The sequence below is a fragment of the Cimex lectularius genome, unplaced genomic scaffold (genome assembly GCF_000648675.2).
Source record: "Cimex lectularius strain Harlan isolate CLEC.00 unplaced genomic scaffold, Clec_2.1 scaffold226, whole genome shotgun sequence".
Taxonomy (NCBI): Eukaryota; Metazoa; Arthropoda; class Insecta; order Hemiptera; family Cimicidae; genus Cimex; species Cimex lectularius.
Genome location: NW_019392846.1, coordinates 201,726 through 214,918, shown reverse-complemented (window position 1 = coordinate 214,918; position 13,193 = coordinate 201,726). Strand labels below are relative to the sequence as shown.

The following is a 13,193-nucleotide window of genomic DNA, read 5'->3' as shown; positions in this document are numbered from 1 at the left end:
CTTAGACTAGCTTTGTAACACGGTGCTGCCCAGGGGGAGAATAAAAAGTGTTATTTAACAGATTATTTTGAATATAGATATTGCTATTGCTCGGTAGGAGCTATTGCTAGATATTTACACATCCAATAGAACTTTTGTTTTGGATTACATTGTTAATTCATTGCCATGCTCTTGGAATGTTTTTGGTGATTTCATTTGACATATATACAAGTAACAAATCCCATTTCGAATTTGAAAAGTGATTAAAAATGCTGTATATAATTGTGTGAATTAGACAGAAATAATATTTTTGGAACAATTTTTTTACGTGATTTTTATTGCAAGTAACGTTTGTTTTCACTCTCAGCTGAAGAAATTTTTCCAACTTTACAAGTTAACCAAGTCAAAAAATAGTATAAATAAATGGACCCGGATGAAATTGTTTAAACAGGACGAATTTTAATCACTAATTGAAATTTGCTCATGGCCTTACAATTTGTCTTACAAACCAATTGCACACGATTTTTTTTTACTTGGGGCCTTCGACATCTAGGTTCATTTCAGCCCCCAGTTAAGTTTATATTCTATTTACCCATTCAAACACTACATTCATACAAATAAATACATTCATATACATAAATACATCCATACAATACACTCATTTGTTCGTTGGAGTACTTGATATTCCTCCACTGACCTATACTCAAACTAATCTAGATTGAGGTCGATGGAGTACTTTTATAAATATTCCATCATCGACCCTGAACACACACACACTCATACGCTTTCAACGTTCGAGGGGCGATGATGACGTTATATTTCACCCTCACCTCTCGCCATTCACGCTAATAAATGCATGCACTCAGACAAAACATATAGACACAACACATAAGACATATTATATACAATAAAAAAAAAACAATTTCCCCTAAAAAGCGGAACAGGGGACTCTGAAACTCGCTACCGTGCTCGAGAACTCTTCTTAAGTCCGGCGGCATGCCTATACGCTCTCTGTATGGAACCAAGACCATGACACACCTCTATTATGTGGCACACGATTATTCTTTTTATATTTGTTATTTTATTAACAACTTAAGAACCTTGATGATTGAACATGAACTGAAAAGATGCAGTTATTACCTTAGTAATTCACCCTGTATATTGAAAAATGTTTGAGTAAAAATCAATTGGAAATTATTTACCTTTGGGGAAACGGTTCATCCATATAATATGGAGAACAGCTTGTTGCAATCCTACGTTCATAACTCGGGGTTATTTTGATAAATTCAATCAAGTGATTGTTTTTCCGATCAAAAGATTTTATCAAAAGGATGAAGCATGTTGTTGACGACGGAAGAAAACGGCATATTTTTAATTGTGATTAGTTAAGAAACAATTTACATTTGAAATGGAAAGCAGATTGATTTTTTTTACGCTGAGAGTAAAACAAACGGCAAGAAAGTTAAAACAGTGGGTGCAGATAAAGTTCCAAACGTTTGTTTAAAGGATTTGCAAGATCACCCCCTCGGATGTCTCAGTCAGAGATAAAAGAAATACGTTCCGATCCGGCTCTCGTCCGAAATAGCATTATGAAATTGGAAAGCCAATCCTCTCGAGTAATCGTTCTGTTTTCTAAGAGGCGGCCGTAAATCAGCGTCGAACGCGGGGAAAAAGTCGAACTGCGGCACAAAGGTTAGGGTACGTTTTGGCCGGGAGTTGGAATAGAGCCATACTTCCTGTCCGCCACTCAGCGACGATCTACCCCCGAGAAAGGGAAACCCTGTCCAGATGAAAATGTGACTTAGAAAGTGTGTGAGCGAGAGCCTTTTTTACCGGGGCTGAAACCCCAGAACCCATCCTTTCAACCGGCCAACGGGTAGCTCCATCGCTCAACGAGGACATCGATTTATGTTGCAACCTCGCAAAAAGCCGAAGGGTAAATACGAAAACTAACGATGTATCGATTTATTAAATAAAAAGATCCAACCCCTGTACAACATTTCCAGGGGAAAATACTATTATATAAAAATCTAAAAGAAAAAGAAAATCGTTTAATTAATTGAACTATTTAGCAATACGCACTTAGTCTGAACAACTTAAAGACGTAATTTCTCCTTATTTCTGTTTAAATTTTTTATTGAATGGTTTATGTAGCAAAACATTCGTACTTGGCCATTTCTATTCATTCAATAATCTGCCTAAATTGTTTTTGCTTTTTGCCGTATAACGTGACAGATCAAAGTCAGAAACAGGTTAATCAACGCACAACCCTCAAAAGGTAAAAAAAAAATATAAAATTGTCAAAGTTCAAGCCATGGTAAAAAAAACAGAAGGGTTGCTAAGAGAAAAAAATCAGAAGGGTAGTTAAGGGGATTGATAACTCGCCAGGATGGGTCCTGGAGCAACACTTATGGGACCTGAACTCTTCGTTAAACTTTCGAAATGAGGGGAAAAAAGGAGCAATTTCCGAATAGAAACAGGTAAGGACGCATACCCGGTCGAACAACACAGCAGGCCGAGCGGCACGCTCAAAACTTTGTCAACAGTTAACAAACATACTAAACTGGACATACTACCTGCTGCAGTAAAGCCTGAAAAAACTTGGATTTTCTCATTGTCAGTAGACAACTAACATTAGTTAAGGTAGAAATAAGATAGACTATGAATTTTCTAAGAAAAAAAAACTGTATAAATACTTTTCAATTAATTAAGGTTTTTAGTTGAGATAAAAAAGTCAGTGTCATGAGCGGGATTCGAACCCAAGACCTTCGGCTAGATACGCTGCTACTCTACCACGTGAGCTATGGTGACTTCGATCCCCTCGGACATTAACTTCCCATCTCAACCCCACCTTTGAATTTTCAGAGATGGGAAGTTAGTGTCCAAGTGGATGGAAGTCACGATAGCTCAAGTGGTAGAGTAGCAGCGTATCTAGCCGAAGGATGTGGGTTCGAATCCCGCTCGTGAAACTGACTTTTTTATCTAAACTAAAAACCTTAATTAATTGAAAGATATTAATTGGTCAAGCGGACCACAAAAACTAGTGCATTTTTGATACTGTGAAGGCATAAGGCGGAAGATACAAAAATGCTGGAAGCTAAATAAGTGAAATTTAAACCGCGTGATGAGTAGCAAAAAAGTCCTACTTGAAAGACCCGGTACAAATGGTTTTTTTAAATTCAACAAACCCGGATCTAAAATTAAACTTAACATGCAAAGTCATACTATATTTTTAAATAGACAAAAATATTGTTGTAAACGACGAAGAGGACAAGCTCGAAGTATGAAAGTGAAATGTAATCAAGTTAGTTTTAACTTAAGTTATTATTACAGTTTTCATTTTCCATATTGCATATCACCCTCTGTTTATCCTATGAAAATATAAAAACGGAAGACACAAACTTTTAAGCCGAACATAATAAAAATCGCAATTGAAAAGTTTATGCCTTAATGGTAGGTTGTTACTTAAATATGAAAGTAAAACATAAGAAAAAAGAAGGGTATTATTAAAGCTTGAAAGTTTTGAATTTATGACCCTTGGAGTTTTCCTCAAGGAATTCCCGAACTTATTTTTCATACACTCGCAGAGTCTTTAAAGGTGTCAAAGAGCTTTGGTAGACAGAAACTGTTATAACAGTAGTAATAACAGTTCAGAGGAAACTAGGGTTAAGACTTTAATTACAAAATAACACACCGGAATGGCTTTATAATCGTGCAAATGGGTGCACATCCGACGAATCTTTCTGGTCCATAATAATAAAACAAAAAATAAAATAAAGAAAAAACCTGAAATAAGAAAACAGTCTGTAAAGGTTAGGGTGACTACTCACCCTAATGCTTTCTGTTATTGCAGCAAAACAGTCCGTTTTCATGGAAGCGATGGTACATTTGCCATAACGACTCCAGACCCGCTCCCCCAGGACGTGCTAACGATCTAACCGGGGAGGGAAAACGTTCTGCCAATTTTCCACCCTTGCTCAAAAAGCAAAATCGCATTCGAAATTTGTTAATGACGTGCGCTTGTGTACAATACAAAACGTGCTGTTATTGAACTATAAAACTGAGCGGCACCTGTCGTGTCAGAAGCCCAAGGTAGCTGTTCTGAAGGAGTGTAGCATTCTAAAATAAAGAAAAACATTTAATGTAGTTTACGAAAAAAAAAGAAAATGTATTTAAATTAAGAGATTGTACAAATAAACATACATAAATAATAACTATTTTTTCTCTTCGCTCTTTATATATACAACATACAACAAAAATCAACTCAAAAAATTAGTGTGGTTAAGTCTGGTTATATTGAAATTTAGGTTTTCTTGAAGAATTCTCTATTCTCGAGATATTAAAATGACGCTGTTTGATCTCGTTCATTGTAACGCCAATTATTAATTCCATTAGGCTTGAAATGTGAGTTATTTTGCAAATAGATCTTCATATTAGTTTTCCATTCTCATTTCTTATTTGAATTCTTCAACTGTATTTTGTCTTCAATAACGAGTAAAAAACAAGACAAATCTGCCGTAAGTAAATTGTAACAATTATCATTTTGAGAAATAACCAAAGTACTTTATTACACAGGGTTTTAGGGTTGCCTAATGAGAGGGAAAATACTATAGCATAAAGACTACTAAACAAAAAGGATCATAAAACGCTCGTCTCTATGTAAAACAAGGACATAAACTTTGTTTAATAAAATCGGCCATTCAAAGTTGTGAAAATGCATTAGGTGGTATTCCTTTTTCTTTGTAAAATTGTTCAGTCGGTTGTTTCACTATTGTAGAATCTGTCTTTTTATTTAATGTTACCAGTATCAACTAACAACATATTACCAATCGATATCAAGAAGCCTTTATTTTGTTTGACTTTGTCTGTAGTTAAAATATTAAACAATAAATTTATATAAATTTTATAAACAAGTAAAAACACTGATAAAGAAAAAGTGGATGAGATGGCTAAGGTCGTGACACCCCAACCTCCCGACTTAACCAAAGCGATCCTGCTTTCTGACGTTAAACATGTAATAAAAAACATGAATATAATGTGGCAGTGTCGGTGAGTTGGATCAGCAAGAAAGATCTTATGTATCAATAGTCGATACGTGGCCCTCGAAAGGTCTGACCAGTAGAGGAATATGGTCATTCTTACCCGATTAGGGATAGGCCATGCGAGGTTGACACATGGACACTTACTTCGTGGCCAAAGCCCGTTTATTTGCCCTGCATGTAGAGAAAGGTTTCTTGACGTGCCCTACCTAATTGAAGGCGATTCCTTGCCTCCATATAGAGAGCAGGAAGCGATGCCACTCGATACGAGAAGTACGCGAGGACGACATATTTGGTATATTTGTTCCGATCTTGGAGGAAAAAGGGCTGTTTTTTATCGTAACGTGACACTGTTGTGTACCCTAGTGAGTGTTGGGGGTGAATGGAATTAAGAGCGTGAATGTGTAGTGTGAGAAGGTCAATGGCGGAATATTGGGTACCCAATCAACCCTCAAATAGTTAATTAATAATACATTAGTTGAAAAAAGTGATCGAAGAATATTGGTACCCACCACCTTAACTGAATGACTGATATGGAAAAAAGAAATGTTTTTAACAGTCAAATAGTAACTGGGTTTGGATTTAGGAACTGATTGCGTCGTGGGCTGAAATGACCTAGCTGTTGATATCCCCTTAGAGCCCAACCCGGAATGGATGATTCTCGAGGCCTAGCAGTATTTTATTTTCAATTACAAAAGCTGAAATTGCCAATGGGCTGCGAGAAGTCATAAGTTCAACTCTGTATACGCGAGAAAGTATGTATATTCAAGTTCAAATTGAACCTTATATAAATCGGTAAATCAGTAACTAAAAACACCAAAATATTTTTTTTTGCATTGTACAAATTCACATTTTTCCACACCCTATGTGTTTTTATTAAATTTAAACAATGCTTGTAAATCCCAGGCCCTGAAGATGCCAATAAAGGTCGAAACGTTAGCACGACAAAGAAAATGTTTTTCTGAAACCTACATCACACCAGACCTCATCTCACCATTTCTGAATTATCTTCGACAAACGGTCACTAATCACCACACATAAAAACACAACTTCAAAAAAATATTTTGTTTATATTTTATTAATCGTTACACGGCAGCAAAAGGAAAGGAAATTAACGAAAGAATGTTTTATAACAGATAGACCATTCATTAATCCCTATAATTCGGACTACATAAAAACATTGCCTAAAAAATTAAATGTAAAACTTTACCTAATTTGAAAAAAAAAATCCTATAAAGAATCACAAGTACACAATGATGACTAATTGATAAGTTTTGACATTGGGTGTTGTATGTTTCAGGTAGATTTTTGAAGTTCTCTGTAAAAACCTTTTAACATTAAGCTAAGTCGGAAGAAATAGGCAATAGAAAAAATGTTCAGTAATTCCCAGATGTCAAGTGACAGTTTAGGGTGTTGCAATAGTTTCCTTTCACTTATCTTATTATCAAGGCAACTATCAACTTGTTTTAATAGAAACGCTCAATGCTACCTGACCTATATTAAACATTTCAACTTATTGGGTTTTTGCTAGTTAAAAGATAAATGAGCTTGTTAATAGAAAATGTACGAATTATCTTCAGTTTAGTGAGGTGTGAAATTTGAAAATCAAATTACGCAAAACAACCTTCAACAGACAAAGCGACTAGCTACATGAACAACATCCTCATCCATTGCACTAATTGGCTGTCATTATTCCTCAATCCCAAAGACCATTAAAGGATACCGGAAGTCAGGACAACCTCTAGCATTAACAAGTAATAACGCGTACTCTGGGGATATCATATCAGAGTCAGCAGTTAGAAGGGAACTGAGAGAGTCAAACGTTAGATCAAGAAGATCATGAAAGTCATTCTTCTAACCACAGATGACAAAACACCGAGAGACACTAACATGTGCAAGGCAACACCAATTGTGCATTACAGAATGGAATATGTCCTTTTCTCTGATGAGACGAGAGTGGCTTTAAACAGTCTAGATGACCGTGAAAGAACATGTAGAAGATCTGGAGAATGAAAGAATCAGTTCTACATATTGTAAATAGGAATTATTCAGTAATCGTGAGATGCGGTCTGGTGTGATGTAGGTTTCAGAAAAACATTTTTTTTATCGTGCCAAAGTTACGATCTTATTGAGATCATCTTCAGGGCTCAAAGTGATTGTCTTCTGTGTAATTGTGCCATTCTTGCGTGTCGTGTTGAGAGTCACTTTGAGAAGAAAAACAAACACTTTGAGCCCTGAAGATGATCTTTATGAAGATCGAAACGTTGGTACGATAAAGAAAATGTTTTTCCGAAACCTACATCACACCAGACCGCATCTCACGATTTTTGAATAATTATCGATTAACGGTCTCTAACCACCACACATTGTAAACAGTAATATTTAGAATAAGGTCGACATGTTTTGGGAGTAATTTCTTGATAGGCACGTACTCCAAGTTGGTACCGGCCGAAGGGGATGCCTTGAAAACCATTAGACTTTGTGGTAATTTTTGTCTGCTTTCGTCTTTAAACCATTGCGTATACATGATAATGCTCGACCACATAAGGCAACCAGTGTTTCTGAGTACCTGAACGCCACAGGTATTCTACCCTCGAGTGATAAAAAATAAAACCTGACCCGTACACAATGTGGGTATGTTTGGGGCACTTTCCAAAGTAAGGTTTGGTCACTGGCCACCCTCAACTATACTTTAAATATTATGGGCTGCTGTGCTGGTATGAAAAAAGATACAAGTTTTTCTACAAAAATAATTAATGAGTATGTATTTCAAAAAAATCAAAACAATTAATGATGTTAAAGGATGAAATAGTTCTTATAAAATGCCATTTTAAGAGGAAAAATATCTTTAAAATTTGAAAAGAGCTAATTTTATAAAATAAATACATGTTATTTTAATCAAACCGCATAGTCAGATTGAACAAATACAAGTTTAGTTTGTTCACCTGTGCCTTTTTGAATTATATTATATATTATATTAATATTATATTATATTAATAAAAATCGTATGTTTTTACAAAATATAAATAATTCAGGGTGTTACATTATTTTTCATGGGGAGTGTATATATAAATTAATTTTTCATTAATTTGTCCGTTTATCAGTTGTTATCGTAATTGTTTTATACAGCTCACCTCAAAGTTACTGGCATACAAAATCTCATCCGGTTTAAGATTTGCCCTTAACGAGTAAAATTTATGCTCGCTTTATGTCATCCTTCGGCCAAAGTTTGCAAAGCCCCAGGGAATCCGACGCTCTTTCCAGAGTGTCAAAAACTTTGCTTTGAAATATTACAGTAATTTGTTTTATCTAGAAACAGCCAATTAACCGTCAAACTATAGCCATTTCATAACAAACGATCCCGTGTTATTATTTTGTAGATGCTGGAAGAATTTCTTCCTTAGGTCGTCTTGTGTCTGGTTTTAAGCGGAGAATTTAAATGAAAACGTTATTTAAACACGAGATGGAATTAGTAAACATTTTTAGTAATTATTTACAAAGCCCTGATGTAAAAATGATCAAGTTAATCGTGGCAAGGTTATTTATCATTTTAGATGCATGCCCGTCATTAAGTGAAGTTCGGATCATTCATCTCGGGTAACTTATTTTCTCAAAAGATGATACACTTTTTTATCATGGCAAATTAGCTCCTTTCCCTCATATTTTTTACCGTTCGAGGGAGAATGTGGTCTCTATTACCACATGATACGCTTTCGATCGAACCATCTAGTAACATTAATAATTTTCTTATGTGATGATACTTCATAAATTATCTCTTATAACAATAATATAGGGTGCTTAATATTATAGTTTTTCAAGTGAACGTTTTATATCTACATAATACGGTAGAAAATAATTTTTCTTTCAAACTCACTAGTTTTCGTGGTCCGCTTGACCAATTAATATCATTCAATTATTTAAGGTTTTTAGTTGAGATATTAGTTATTTCATCCTCCCTTGGGATGGGACAGTACGTTCCGGAGCCTTTCTTGACGTAAGCCAAACTTTTGATCGAGATTGGCACCCGGGCCTGTTGTTCATGCTCAAGGGCATCCTTCCATCCACCTACTATCTCGTACTGAACTGTTACCTCGCTAACCAATTCTTCGAAGTCATCGAAGGCCATTCCCTCTTTTCATATTTTCCTATCCATGCTGGTGTTCCTCAGGGTAGCGTTCTGGCCCCTACACTGTACCAGGTTTTCACAGCTGACATGCCATCTCATCCCGCACATTTGCAGACGATACGGCAATTCTCTCTAGCAACTCCGACCTTGTCATTTCCTCTCGAAACCTCTAACAACACCTCATACTATTGTACTAGAGTCTTGGTGTAAAAAGAAAAGGATAAAATTTAACACAGACAAATTCACCCACATTACGTTCACTCTTCGTAAAAATATCTCCCCCCCTGTTTTCTTAAACAATAGTCCCCTCCCAACTGCGGACAAGGTGTGGTACCTCGGATTGTACATTGACAAACGCCTGACGTGGAATCCTCACACAAGACTGAAACGTCAGGAGGTTATGACACGATTTAGAGTTCTTGCACGACTTCTTAACAAACGCTCTAATTTACCTCTCAAAAATAAAAGGCTGCATTACAACACCATAGTTAAGCCGATTTGAACTTACGGACTGGAAGTGTGGGGTTCAGCACAACATTCCAATATCCACCGCATTCAAACTGCCCAGTCTATAATAGTACGAAAAATACTAGATGCTCCATTTTATGTATCGAACCAAACTACACATACAGATTTACATATTCCTTTCGTACAAGATGAAATACGTTTCCGTTACCGTAAATTTCAAAAAATCTCCCAACTAACGTAAACCAACACATCAGAAACCTCGCATCCCGACGAATCCCCTCAAACCCTCCCCGCCGACTGAAGAGACAATGGCCGCGAGATCTCCTAGGAAGTGATGGTGATGATAGTGAAAGTGATAATGACACACGTATCAATTGAACAAACAATATTATTGTAACATTGGAGTAATACCAATGGGTGTTTTCTCCAGTCTTGGTTTTAATTTTGTTTTGTTTCAATTACCTTGGTCACAGTTACTTATTACCTACTTTAAGGTAGTTGTAATGTACTACAAATTATATTTTTAAAAAAAGTTGAGATAAATCAGTCAGTGCCCCGAGCGGGATTCGAACCCACGACCTTCGGCTAGATACGCCGCTGCTCTACCACTTGAGCTATCATGACTTCGATCCACTCGGGCACTAACTTCCCATCTCAACCCCACCTTTTGAATTCTGAAAATGGCAAAACGAAGGGAAAATTAAAAGGTGGGGTTGAGATGGGAAGTTAGTGTCCGAGTGGATCAATGTGACGATAGCTCAAGTGGTAGAGTAGCGGCGTATCAAGCCGAAGATCATGGGTTCGAATCCCGCTCGTGAAACTGACTTTTTTCTCTCAACTAAAAACCTTATTAATTGAATTTCTTTCAAACATTAAGTCATGATTTTTCATTTATTTACTTGGAACAACTGAATTTATAAAAAAAATAGATGAAAAAGAATATTTTTATATTCAAGTATACTATTTTTTATTGTATTATTTGGTCTTTTTGAGGACAGAATCTGGTGGAATTGACCTTTTCCGTCTAACAAAGCATTTCTTCATAAAGGATTTCCTTTAAATCCCTCTAAACGCTTGAGATAACCTTCGATGGAAGTCGGCCCTTAGAAGTGGTTAAGGTTCATCAGTGCTTCCGAGCTGCATTGTTTCACCAAATCCAGGTTTCAGTCTAGTGGCGTTAATCTCCTAAGAATCGTGGATCTTCAATTCATAAGCAGAGATGCGTTCTTATCTGTTCATTTGCCCGGATTCCTGTAAATCGAGGACCCACCGTCTCGTGTGCACGAGGAGGTTATTCGCTATAAATATTGGGGTTTCCTATCATTTCCACCGCCGTCGTGACCTCCCATTCTTTGCATTTAAATTATTTCAGAAAAAATAATCGTCTGACATGGCGATCACAACTGTATCTTGACCATATCGTCAAGCACTGTTTTCAAAACATCAATCATTTGAAAGTAGACTTAACCTTCTCTCACACTGGAACCATCTAAATCCGACCAACATCCGTGGATATAGTTCCGTTTTGGTTGGCATAAATTTGGTATGATTTTTTTTCGCATTTACGGCTTCTTCGGATATTTTAGAAGCAATTTCTTGGATTAAGATAATTACTTTTTCTGTCCATGTCTGAAATGTGCGAATTCACGTGTACAAGGACGCACGATCCAAACAAATGTTCAAGCCCTCGTCTATATGGCCGGTCTTGTACGTCACAAAAATTTCATATAATTTCGGATACCAAACATACCCAAAATAATTTTTTCAATGGGAACTAGTGCGAACGGGTCCTCCAAGCATGGACTGTTAAAATTATTATCAAGAAGAATATACATTTTTGGGACTAATTGGAAAATAACTACTTCATAAAGAATGTGCAAACATTTTTTTGAGAGAACTTTTTCAAGAATAAAAGTACACAAATACAACTACAGAAACTATCAATACTTTATATTGAGTACTATAAATTTTGTTATGTTTTGTTAAACAACACCATTCCTTAGTTTTTCTTTTAATCCAGTTGTTTTCTCTTTAACCATGAAAAGAAATCATCGTGAACGAGAAGTTCGCGATATGATTGTAAGAGTCATTGAGGTCACCGGAAAGTGGACATCGCAGAGGCAGTTGGTTTCTCAAAGCGTAGTCTCCCATGATTCCGAGAGGCTGGAAGTGCCAATAGGAAGTCTGGTAGTGGATCTCAGCGCCTTACGACGCAAGGGAGAGCAGAAATACTATCATTGCTGAAAGAAGGAACCCTTTCTGTAGTGCCCGCCAGATCTTAAATGAAGTACAACATGTTATGGTAAGACACAAACGATTCGTAATCGTCCCTTTGAGACGACCTGGAGCATGCATATTAATAGCAGAAAAATCTAGAACCTGCTGAAATAAAGGCGCTTCATATCAGCATTCCAATTGGTGACATTCCTAGGCTCTCGTTGCACCATATTTTCCTGAGTTGCTGCAGGTACTCACCGGTGACCTTGATGATACATAACAGGGTTAACACAAAGATACCTCTATTATTAACAGTTCTGCTCGATTTTTAACATTTCAATACTTCTGAAGTTATGTTACTTAGGCCCAATTGATGATGGTTTGTGCGTGAGTTAGGCTTGGGATTTTACATATTTTAGACGTTGCCTAAGCGAAAGTGGATCTTCTGTTAAATTAGTGAGCCACTTATCAGAGATCCACGTGTTTTCATATTTCACTATGCTCGTTATGATTATTTTTTCATAACTTACAGCCGGTCCTGCCTTTTCCTCGATTGATTTTTCAAAGATCACGTCGTCTACAAAGTTACCAGGTTTGGCTGAAACAGTAGTAGATCAGAATGTCGTTTCTTTCAATCTCAGTGGTATTAAAGGTTAACATTCCACGGTTTAAAGTTTAACGAAGGGTAACGTTCTTGACCCATCAAGTTTTGGTATGGAATATCAGCAGAAAGAAAAAACTTCCCATGTCTAAACGATAATTTTCATGTAATTCATCTATTGAAATAAACTACTATTTGCTAGTTAGTAATTACATTAAAAAAAGTTTAATACCATTTTTTTATGATTACACAAATATTTACTTTTATTAAATTTTTGAGAACGTGACGACTGAGGGTAAATAAGTTCAGTTTAAAAATAGTACGGGCGTTGTTTTTTCTCTTGTCTAAAAATAATGATTAACCGGTAGTTAGCCGGCTGAGTCTTTGATGGAAAAGACTTAGATTGTATTAGCAATTTAAATGAAGCGCATAATGAAAAGTGGTGCCGACCAATGGGAAATGAAAATAAGGGCAGTGGACGTCTTCGACCTCCGTCCAATGTATATTGCCATCGGTTTTGGCAAATGCCGTTCCAGGTGTCGCTAACGTGTTTTGAAGGGAACTAAGGCAATTTCTAGAGTAGAGAACAAAAACGGCCATCTGTTACTAGGCGTTCTGCTATCCTTCTCCTTTGTTTCTTATTGACCAAATGTACGCCCCTTAAGCATACATGTCAGACGGTATTTCATCAACTTGCATCGCGTAAAAAAGAAATTGATCAAGGTCCGTGCGTCTTGCAAGCGGTCCGACACGTCATGTATAT

At 36.5% G+C, this 13,193-nt stretch overlaps 1 protein-coding gene across 1 annotated transcript in view; it reads right to left on the bottom strand.

Moving 5' to 3' along the window:
- The window catches only part of LOC106666988 (nephrin), a 464,482-nt gene extending 460,388 nt beyond the window's left edge, over window positions 1-4,094 (bottom strand). Inside the window, exon 1 of the mRNA XM_024228661.1 lies at window positions 4,051-4,094. The gene's annotated coding sequence lies outside the window, so the exon portion shown is untranslated. The remainder of the gene's footprint in view (window positions 1-4,050) is intronic.
- Between the last annotated feature and the right edge of the window lie 9,099 nt (window positions 4,095-13,193).